Source organism: Lepeophtheirus salmonis, chromosome 7, assembly GCF_016086655.4.
Source record: "Lepeophtheirus salmonis chromosome 7, UVic_Lsal_1.4, whole genome shotgun sequence".
In the NCBI taxonomy this organism is placed as follows: domain Eukaryota; kingdom Metazoa; phylum Arthropoda; class Copepoda; order Siphonostomatoida; family Caligidae; genus Lepeophtheirus; species Lepeophtheirus salmonis.
In genome coordinates this window covers 6,727,900-6,740,065 of record NC_052137.2, presented here as the reverse complement: position 1 = coordinate 6,740,065, position 12,166 = coordinate 6,727,900, and the positions used below count along the sequence as shown (strand labels likewise).

Sequence of the window (12,166 nt, the reverse complement as noted above, 5' to 3'; positions counted from 1 at the left end):
TAATAAAATAATAATTAAAAATATATATATATAATACGATTAAGTCCTAGTGAATTATAATATTACGTTAGAGTAGATAAATCAGAGATATATATAATATTAGACTGATGTACATGACTGAATAAGAACTGACACAACACTAGTTATTGAGGGTAGAGTATTATAATATTGAAAGAGGGTAGCTGAGCTATCTTGACGGTTCATTAGATTACTTATGTACATGCAGCCTCGTCAAGAATGAATTAAAGATACATTTCACTCAGTGCTTAACACAGATATATACAGGAATTACTTTGATATCGATCCTCAATTTTACTCCGAGTCCAACAAGAACTTTCACTTATATAAACTTATGTATAATTTGTGTCTTATGTCTAAAATTGCGGTCTGTACCAAAGTATCAGTCCCATTCGGTCTAGAAAAAAATCACTTAAGACCGAACCGAAGTTATAATTCGGTCTTGGATCGAGTTTCAAAAAGAATTATCCATACTTAAGAATGTAATAAAAGATGTGAATCACTCAGGAACTTGAGATAAATATGTTCATTTCTATTCATATCTTTTAATCTACGTAATGCCAAGATGGGTAATGATGTATTTCCTATCTAAGAACAAATAACAATTTTTATGCCTTTGGCATCACTCCAAAATACAATACTTTTGAGAGTCCTTACAACAATTAATCTATTTTTAGACTAAATTTCAACACTCTGTTATAAAGACGCAGGGAGAAGTTAAAAAATAATAATTTGCACTTGAATCCGCGAGAGTTTTTAAATTGGCAATTTAATCTGCGCCGGGAGGACCAACTCGGACATCATAAAGGCCTTAAGCAAGGTCCCAGTCTGTCGGATCAGCAGATTGGGACAACCTTAAGGACAACCCCAAGAGTGACCTCTGCTGTAAGAGATCACTATAAACAATTGTGCACTTTGTTGGCTCATACGTTTGACCTTTTAAAATATTATACGAAGAAATAGTTAAAAATTTAATTTATGCTCAAGGAATATCGCCCATTTTACAGATCTATTTATAGATATCTACTTACAAGTGTTTAAATTTAGCGAAATGTCGAACATATAAAAAATCATAGCCAAAATACTAATCCACTTTTGGATAAATAATACTTGTATATAGCTTTAAATATGATATTGTTTTGCTCGTTTTTTGTTTGCTTTTTAAAGCATAATAGTGGCCCCTCAACACAAAAAGCAGGCCAGAATGAATTTGGTTAAATTTCTATAATAAACAATGTAAACGTGCATTGTTATAATGAAAGAATCAGAAATTGATATATTTTATTTCAAATAAAAACTTGGGAACAAATTTCCCCTGTACGACCAATTTAAAAATAATAAATGTTTAAATTTTTTAGAAAAAAAATTCAAAAAACCCGAGCTATTTACTAAAAAAAAATATAATTAAAATTTTTTGTAAACTCACAGGTACTTTTGAAAAAAAATTTACATAAAATTTTTAGGGAAAAAATTCAAAACTCTCCAGCTTTTCTCCAAAAAAGTAATTTTTTTTACAACAAAATTTCAGAATTTCATATGTAGTATACAAATTACAAAAAAAAATTAAAATATTAAATTGTTGGGAGACAAATTCCAAAAATATATAGTTATTCAGAGAAAATTAAATTTTTTGGAAAAAAACTTGAAAAAATAAAGTAATTTTACAATTTTTTCACTTTTTGAATAAATTATATTCAAATTTTAAACTTTTTAGTTAAATCAAAAATTTCTTAATTGGGGGGGGGTGTTTTTTTTTTCATTATTTAGAAAAGTAAAAATAGTCAAGTATCAGAACTAAATAAGAATTGGAATCGCAAATTAAACATCATTTTCCCGATGCATTTAAAAACACTAAATTCTCTGATTCCAATTAATCTTCCAATCATTAATAATTTATAGTTATCGAAAATTCACGAAAGCGGAATATTTTTTTAAAAACTTTAAGAGCTACAAGGCCTATTTGACTACATTTATAAGAGGTTGAATAACCACATTATGCAACATTTCTGGTTGATTTCTGGTATTTCTGGTTGATCATTGAAATCAACCAGAAAGTTTATTATGTATTCTCTAAGACTTCAAAGTCAATTGATACCTAATTTCAAAGAGCTAAAATAGCACATGATGCCAATTCGTTAGGATCATATTTCTGGCCGACCCTTGATCCGCGTATCATTAACGAATTCAAAATTTAACAAAAAGCTGTGGGCATATAGTGGGATATATCTGGCTGACACGTTAGTCAAAAGAAAAAGCTTTCACATCCTACTAATTGCACAGTTATAGGGCAGTTGAAATCTTACTCTGATAACACTAGGAGTCAAAAAATAAGTTTCCTTCATAGGTTTAAAACACAATTTCGGAAACTTTGCATATGATAAAGGGTTGATCTTATCTAATGGTACGCATTTTATTATGTTAAATCCGGAATGATTTTGGTGTGAAATCACGGAGAAGGACAACAAGACATTTTATCTCTGAGCAGCGAAAGCTGAGACGGGTGGAAAGAATAAAGAAGATTCTAAATTTTATCAAGCCCAACAAAAATTGGGGCAAAGTTAGGCTTTGTATCGTTGAAAAAAATTTCACCGTTCATGCCACTGTGAATAAGCAGAAACGCCGGTATCTCAGAACCAAACATCTCAGCTTCAGTGAGACATGGCTTTAGAACAAAAAATACGGTGGCCAGTAGAGGCAAAGTACGTGGCTTTCCATTTTTATGGAGAGGAATTCTCAGACCTTCCTGATATACAACTTTCTGGACTTTGAGGACCTCAACATGTGGCCGTCTTCATGTTTATTCAAGATCTGCAAAGGATCTGGGCCTAGTATTGAGGCAATTATTATAGCACAGGGCCCACATAATGAATAAAAGTTATGAGGAGCATTATTTTAAGATAATTTTGTTAAATAAATGTCATTACAAAATCTCTTGTTTAAATTTTACTCTAGATAAATTCAAAAAATTGGAATGTGTACCACAAAATAAGATTGACCCTGTATAATTGTCAAGTCCTACTTGATCAAAAACAATAATCACAAGGCATATCTATTGTGAGTAGGTAATTTTTCACCTTTTTTTATAACGCACTGTAGACTTAAATCAACAAGTTATTTAAGGTAGAAAAGAAATGGTAGAAGGTTTTATATAAAAAGTTGACTCTTTTTTTTTTCATAGAAAGTGTTTAACATATTAATTTTAAAATGAATTAGAAAAGGACTTTCCAAAATGAAGAATTAAAGGTTATATGTAACGTTAATTTAAAAGGCACATCAACCAACCAAATATAACCATTATACATACTAAATAAGTAAAGAACAGCAAAAAAAGAAAGTGGGTAGGAGGGAATGAGAAGGATAAAATGTATTTGAGTTTAACACCTGTTTCAATTGTATGATGCAATAACTCTATTCAAGGATAAAATAAAGGAAATTTTTATACAAACACTACATCTGAGTCTAAGTATATAAAAAAAGTCAGGGGAGGGGGGATGAGAGAAGAAAAAGTAACTAAGTTAATACGTAAATAATATAAACATAAATATAAATATTCCCGCCTTTTTCTTTTGTCATAAATACTCTTGTCTATAATACATATTAATATATATATATGTATGTGAATACTATGTCAACCGTTAAAATATGTTAATAAAGATATATTCGCCACTTTCTTCGACTCGTTAATTGTGGTGGAGAGGATAATGGTGATGATTTTGGACGTTGTAGATGAACCACCGAAAGTAAGGTAAGAAAATGATATTCCACTGGATATACTTGGATATGTATATTCAAATAACTTTTATATGTAATATAAATCAATCGGAACACTTAATATGGTGAAGGAACGGTTTAAAAGTTAGAGATGCAACTGGTTATAATTTTATTCACTTTTTCTCAAAAACAAAAAAACAAAAAAAAATGTTATATTCTTTTAATATTCCTTTCTCTTCTTCTTCTATCCAAAAAAAAAATAAATACTCTTCTCTTTTTGCCTTTTTTTCTCTTCTCCTTACATCCTTTGACTTTGCTGCTAACTAAAAATATATCTTACATAAAACAAGTCTGGGTATGTTGGGGAGAAAAGGAGTAGAGAAGGCAAAATAAATAGGAAAAAAGGAGCGGAAAACATCTTCTTCTGCTCTTCTGGCGTTGTGAAGAGAAACTTTGCCTGCACTACTTGTGAGAGAGAAAATAAAGAAAGCAAGGAGAGATGGAAAGTTATGAGCAATTTTGACGTAATCTTCGTTGAAAGAATCAATGAATACTACTTGTATTTCACGTCGTACAAGAGTACTTGTTGAGTCCTTGTTGATTACTATACATAATAGATTTAAAAAAAAAAAATAAATAAATAAAATATACATTTATATTTTTGAAAAGCCTCAAAATAGACTGTCATTGCGCATGTTCCAACAAATTGCGCTCAACTCATATCTTTCCTGCCCAAATGTACCTTAACATGATGCACATTTATGAAAGCAGATTTAATATCATATAAATACTACCAAAATGAGTATGATTCTATAAAGTTTGAGCTTCTAAACTTTAGAATTTAAATATTTTTACGGATTCTGTAAAAACTATAGATTTTAGGAAGCTTGGAACAAAGATTTTAGTGAGTTTAAATTTGGAGGAAAAGTCAAGGATTTTTATTTGTGGACCCACCGAAGGTGGGAGAAGGGAGGTTATCAGAAGAAATATATTTGAGCCAAATTAAAAAAAAAAATTATGATCTCTAAAAGTGATGGACGAATAAAGGCCTTAGATATACTAAAATACCGTCTTTTATTTTGCTAGTTACACTATGCAACAAAATAAAGGTCTTGGAATGCCTTCAGGATAAAACCCACAATTATTATTGTTATTTTAGGTATAGAATACAAAAATGACGATTAAAATCTTTCAACCCCTAAAGGTTTGACCTTGCAATCCTGTTTGAAAAACATCAAGTTTTAAGGGTATAGCTCTGATTCAGTGCCATATTTAGACATGAAAGAACTATATCGATGAAAATCAAAGTAAATAACAAACTGATTTAAACTTTGAGCGATTGAAAAAGGAAGGATTTATTACTTTATATTCATAAAAATTAATAATAAATATGTATATCCAGAGTTAAGATATGTTCTAGTCAAGAAGAAGCCGGTCACTCTAAGAGTAATACGTTGCCGAAGGAAAAATATAATGTAACGACACAGGTATGATTTAATCAGTAAGTTGTAGCCCAAAAGTCAACCAATACGAGCGAAGAAAACGTATGAACAAAACGCTATAACTGTGTTAAATATAACATTAAACACTCTGTATTAAAGACACGTCTTCTTTAATACATAAATAATGGTCCTCCTCTTTAAAAAAACTTGATTTTGAAAAGGCTTTAAAAGCCAGAACTTTAAAGATTGAATGTTTTAATGTTCATTTGCGTGTTCTTCGGCTGTAATAACAATAATAAATGCGGGGTTAAGTCCCTTGCATGGTGTTATCAATCAACTACATTAAAGAAGAACTTTGCATTTAATGGACACAACCATATTACTCAGAATTTAAAACCCCAAATACCTTGCATAAATAGCTCAAAACAAGAAAATCATTCCAACAAGGAAGTGTGAACACCAATAAATATTGCTATTTTCCATATTTGCAGGTACATTGTGTTGAAATATATATATTTTTATAAAAAGGGGTATTATTTTATATAGCAACAGAAACGTCTGAGTTCCTAAATCTCAGAATTCATACTATGATGCCAATCAACCCCAAATTTTAAAATTAATAATTTTATCTACGCGGTAAAGTGACGTAACTCGGTGGAAATCGTCCAAGGCTCTTCAGCTTTGTGTGTTTAGATTCGATTCACGTCTGCTCCAAGAAAAAAAATATACATCAAACGCAAGAGTACTCGGCATTGCCTAAAGTTTTTAGTGGTTGACTCGTAGACAAACTCCACAACAAATCCTCACTGTTACTCTCTGTTTTTATGAGCACACTCACACATAGTTACTCAATCAATAGATGATCTTTTCCTCAAGAATATCAAAATAATAATAAATACTGGAGAAAAATATATAATTTCATTAGCTGAAGACTACGGTAGCTCGTTTCTAAACTTTATCTATATCTCGTTCAATTTTTTTATTAATTGTATATAAAGTACTTCCGTTTTCTTTTCTTTTGTAATATGATTTGACCTAAACGCCTCCTAAGGTTTATTCATTTTGACATAAAAAAACAAAGAGATTTTCTTTATTGTTTTTTAGATTAATACCAGAAACCTGATAGTGAGCTCATGTGCATCTACTTCATAAGGAGTAGAAGATTTGAAAAAATACTAGAATGACATAACTTAAGTTCAAAAGGCCATTTTCATATTTTTATGGGAGGAAAACACCATTCATTAGTTGCAAATAGTCCAAAGGGGTACCCTACAATAAGAGGCCGTTGATAGGCTTGATATTGGAATTGAATAATTTAATAAAATCTGTGATTTATGAATTTTAAAGCTCAGATTATTTATAAAGTTGTATCATGCTAATTTCAATATAATAAATACGGGGTTTTTTTTCCATAGAAATATGACAAATGGCTTTTAGAACGTATGTTATGCCAGTTGGTTTTTTTATCCCATATTTACGGGTGCGCTTTATCAAGTATATACACAGATTAATTAATAACTTTAGACATTACCTCTCAACCTGTATGTGAAAAAATAATTACCAACTCAAAGTTAGTATGGATTGTCCCTGATAGACAGGAGTCATATAGAGGATAAGGTAGTTTATTGTCAATTGCAAAAACGGGAGTCTCATCCTCAATTCTTGGAAAATATCAATAACTTTTTGTGTGATATAATCTATTTTACTTGTCAATGTGGTTTGCCCACTTATAGGGGCTGAGGGGTGATTGAAAGCCTTTGCTCTTTTCTAGATGTAAATTATATGTCTAAATCCTCTTCAACTTATCCTTAAATATATATAATTCACATTTGATTATGTAATGGATTATTTTTTTTACGTCCTATCATTTGGCATAATTCATTATGAAATATATATATCTCACAATTTTTTGGGTAAAAAAAAAAAAAATCAAGTATCTACACTAAAAAATGACTTACTTTCACTATTGATAAATGCAGAACTTTGCTTCATTAATATAAAATACTTCAAAGGCAATTCCTGGGTCAACCCGAGTAATTAATAATCATAGAATAATGTTTACTTATCCTTAATCGGTCATCTCCCTCTGACTAATGATGAAACATTAACAAAAAGTGTGTCAGTCATCAAGTGAGCTTAATAAATATATTTTTTCAGTACAAGTTGCGCTGTCTGTACAAGTTGTAGCTTCTATAAATTGCCGCAAAATGTATAAATAACAATTTGGACGTTTTATAATTTTTCATCTAACTTTAACATGGGTCATTTTAATGAATAATAATAGTGATCTACTGCGAGCTGAATTTTAATGCATGAGTATTTTCGAGTTTCTAAAACAACACTTCACCCCACATTTATTATTGTTATTTAAGTCATAGAACAAGCAAATGGCTATTAAGATTTTCCTCCTTGGTTTGGTCTATAAAGCCTTTTTTTTAAATCAAGTTTTTATTGATTAACTACAACTCAGTACCATATTTCAACATGAAAGAACTATACAAATGAAAAAAAAAGTGAATAACAAATGGATGCAAACATTTTAGTATATAAAAATGAATTATATATTACTTTATCCAGATTACAATTAATCAAAAATGTATAACACCACTTAAAAATAGACTAAAATGAAGGATTTACTTAGCAGCTAATATCTTTTTTTTCTACAGGTGCTTTATATCATAGCTGAAGATATAAAATAGACCTTATGTTTCAATTTTTTTTAAATGCCTATAAAAGAGGTTAATTTTTGGTCAATTTAGTTTTTAATATTTATAAAGAAATTTAATAAAATAAGCTCGGTAGATTACAATAATATTCCGGGGGAAAAAATTGAAATGCTCATGATTTTGATTGATTGTAATCAAGATAAAGTAATAAATAATTAATTTTTCAACTGCTGAAATGTTTTCACCAATTTGTTATTTACTTTGATTTTCATCTTTATACTTCTTTTATGTTGAAATATGGCACTGAATCATGGTTATTCCCTAAAATATGATTTTTTTTATAGGCTTTAAAGGGCAAGATTGTCCGGGTTGAAAGTTTTAATGGTCATTTTCGTGTTCTACGGCTTAAATAACGATAATATATCTGGGTTTCAGCTTTGGGCGAAAATGCTGTTACATGGTGTAATTGATTCTATCATTATTACACATTTGTAATATACAAGACGTTGTACTCGTCATTGCTAAAAGTTAATATGCGTCGACAAACAGGAAAACTCTCCAAGAAATCCTGGGTCTAACACTCCGTTTCTCATCAACACACTTAACATAGGTACTTACCTATATCCATTGATGCATATAGTGTAATCCCCCGCTTCTGTAAAAGAAAATAAATATAAAATTAAAAATGGTCAACCAGATCATTCAAAAAATATTTAGGAGAAACGCAGCATAGCTGCAATGACGTTTCATTCTATTAGCTGCTAACAGCTGTGGCATGAAGGAAATAAACATAAGCCTCACTGCGTATCTAGTCCGGAAATACTCCAATGTCGGTCCCCAATTCCACTCGGAGACCAACAAATACTTACACTTGTAACTCCAAAACAAATACTCATTGTTACTTAATGAATCCTAATGATGAGACCAAATTCTGGCTACATCAGTATTAAATTTGTCTTTTTTTTTTGTAGTTTTATTAATACATTATTGATGAACTTGTGTTACGTCAATGTCTTAATAATGTATAAAATTTAAAAACTTCCTTTTGGTGTTAATTTAAGTAAAACATCCCCTAAGAAAACTCTAGTAACCACATATTTTCACTATTTAAATTTATTTAGTATTAATAACCAAGACTCGTCTCAATGACGTCACCCGACATACAAGGAGAGAGTTTTATTTTATAAATCTGCTCTACTTGCCAAGCCATTTTCTTGTTGCCTCACCTTGTTTTAGAATCATTGCATTCAACTCCCTCACGCATCACATCAATCATATTTATAATTAATAAAAGAGATCACGTTTATATCCACGAATCCAACTCCGTCACGAGAAGGAGTATAACGGGTCCATTTCAGCAAGATAATGTCCTATATCCCATGGATACCTCGAATACATGTTTGATTCACGGTTAAATCTATGTCCAAATTAGAACTACCCAATTATCGGACTGAGTCTCTCAGAGTTCCAGTCCCTTCTCTCCAAATCATCAACTTGGGAAATTATCAACATTTCATTTGCAAGCATACATAATTGTTATGGATCCCCTAACAGGTGTTCATAGCAACATTAAGCTTAACTGGATTAATGCTATTATTTTCTTGAAGCATTGTCAATGTGGGGAGCTGAATATTAAACTAATTTGTATTAATACCTTTTATTGAGGGAAAAGTATGAGAAGACGGTAGAAGAAACTTTAGCCAATATTATGATTCCCCTCTTCCAATGGTGTATTACCCAATCAAGGGGATACATTCGAACTAATTAATCAATTAAGAACTCAAATTAATTCATTTATGAACTTTATATTATAATATTAAATTAATTTATTAGTAAAACTATAAATTAGACAATGTGAAAACAATCTTTAAGCAGTGAATCAATGAGAAACGGAATAATGCAATAAATGAGTGGCAAATTATAATTTATTAGTTCCTTCCTCCTTTAGGAGCTCAGTGCCGTTTTGTATGCTTGAAAACATTAGAGTTATTGAGGCGCAAGGTAGTCCATTGACTTCCTTGCTTATTAATAAGTTGAACCATATCAAACCTATCGAATCTTCCAAGTTAGTGAATGAAGCATTTTTTAACAAGGAGGATAACTGGAATTCTGTAGAACGTTAATGCAAAGATGTCTGGAGGAGACGAGGGTGTATTAAATAATAATTATTATTGACAAATGAAACCAAAGAATTTAACAAAAGTAAAACATCAACACATCATATTTCGGAATACAAATGATAAATCTTGATTATTGAAGTAAATGAAGGATTTAGAGTTAGAGACCATTCCTCTTCATAATTGATCCGACATACTATAAAGATAATATAAATTTTTACATGGAAGAGTCTCAATGAAATATAGAATCGTATTGGAAATGAGGATTTAACATTCTGGAGTTGACGATAGGAGCAAACAAGGCGCGAGAATTATAGCACATCTTTGCAAAGTTGATTTTTTCTGAAGGTTCCATGAGTTGAAGTGAAGTGGCTTGGACTCCGAAAGACTCTATAGATACTTGTCTGGAGTTAGAATCTGAGTAAAGATTTAAAAGTGAATCGGATATTGGAGGTATCTATGGAATAAATTGTATCATATCGCCGAACTGGCCCATTTTATTCCTTCCCGAGACGGAGTTGAAAACACAGTTTTTCTCCTTTTTCTAATTTCTTTTTCTAATTGATGTACCGTATGTCATGTTCCTCGTTACATTCGTTTTCATAAAATAATATGAGATCCTTCATCTCAAGGATTACCAAATAATCAGGGATTTCCCTGCGTACAAGAGTAGGGACGTTGTATTTTAAATTTTATTCACCCAAGATATAAATATTCAAACAGCATTTGCACTCTTATGTATATTTTTCTCCTATATTTTTGCTATTTCATGGTGGCTGAAATTAAGAAACAATTTTTGATTTTAAACTTGTCCGAATTTTATGAATTTTGAGCATTTTTTGAACGTCTTTTTAAATCTTTAATAACCTCTTTATTCGATGCTTTATTGAAAATATTTGTATACAAAACATATAACTAACATATTTATCAATGAGTTTATTTAAAAAAATCTCCAATATGACGCGCGATGTCTATATAAAATATATGAACATAAACACCTTTTCGATGTGTCTGACGATGCGTAACTTACCCAATATGCATTTCCTTGCCCTTCATTGATTTTAAATTGTCTTTTATATTAAATAATAGTGAATACTTCTCTTTTATCTCTAGGATATGATTTTCTAAATTGCTTTTATTTATTGATTCTATTGAAAAAACACGATTATAAATTTGTTTAATGATATTGGGAAAATCCTCTGGTATCACGAATAAGTCCCTCTATAAATACCGTTAAAGTAACAATTTGTCGATATTAGAGGACACAAAATCTTTTATTGTTTACCGTGTGACCTTGAAAATCGACTATCATACTCACAGCCCCTTGTTATTTAAGGCTTTCATCTCCTGCTGATATTATATTGACCATTTGTCTTCGATCTATCTTCTTTTGGGTTCATGTTGAGGGGAGGGCTTGCAGTGTCTGTCATCCAAATCTTCATACCCTCAAAGCCACTGTCATCCAGCACTGGGACACCATGAAAGAGGACTACAACAGCAGATGCCGCCTAGTAGCATTCTTTGCCACTAAGGACGACTACATTAATTATTAAGAGAGATCAGACACACATATATTTATGGTATTTATTTGTTAGAATTTGATTGTTAATTAATTAATTATGTCATGTTAAAGTTTTTCATTTATGTTCAAGTGTTTTCACTTTTTCATCTCTAAGATTTTAGAGGATTTATTTTTGTGTTTGATTTTAAAAGCAAATTTGTTTTTATTCATCCTTTGAGGGGGAAAAAAAATAGTTTTAGTATAGTGTCGAAAAGTTTATTATCTTGGTTTATGTTTTATAGTCTATATTTTGCCCATTTTGTGAGCCTATTATGTAAAAATACGAGAAAGGCTAATTAATTATTTTCACTTTGGTTCTTAGAAAGATATATTTTTTTGTTTTATTAATATTCCCTTGTTCATTTGCTCCTTTATTAACAATAGCTCACAATGCTGCATAGAACTGAAAGCCATTCAAGATATATATATTTGCATAAATTATCAATAAAATTCAAAACCCATTTATATTTATATGATATGAAAATTATGCAACGGAAATATTATTAAAACATCCAAATTGTGATACATTTGTAGGACGACAACTCACATCCATAAAAAACTATGAGCTACTTAAGATTTAGATATTATTTTAAAGTACCAATACCAGGTCGTATAAAAAAATTGTGAGACTTAAATTAACGAATTAAATAA

General features: G+C 30.3%; 1 protein-coding gene across 7 annotated transcripts in view; it reads right to left on the bottom strand.

Moving 5' to 3' along the window:
• Window positions 1-4,337, bottom strand: part of RSG7 (Regulator of G-protein signaling 7) — a 57,644-nt gene extending 53,307 nt beyond the window's left edge. The window contains exon 1 of one of the 7 annotated variants that reach the window (XM_071890189.1): window positions 3,652-4,337. The gene's annotated coding sequence lies outside the window, so the exon portion shown is untranslated. Of the gene's footprint in view, window positions 1-3,597 lie in introns of all 7 variants that reach the window. The other 6 variants (XM_071890191.1, XM_040717013.2, XM_040717012.2 and 3 more) reach the window with 6 other exon arrangements.
• Between the last annotated feature and the right edge of the window lie 7,829 nt (window positions 4,338-12,166).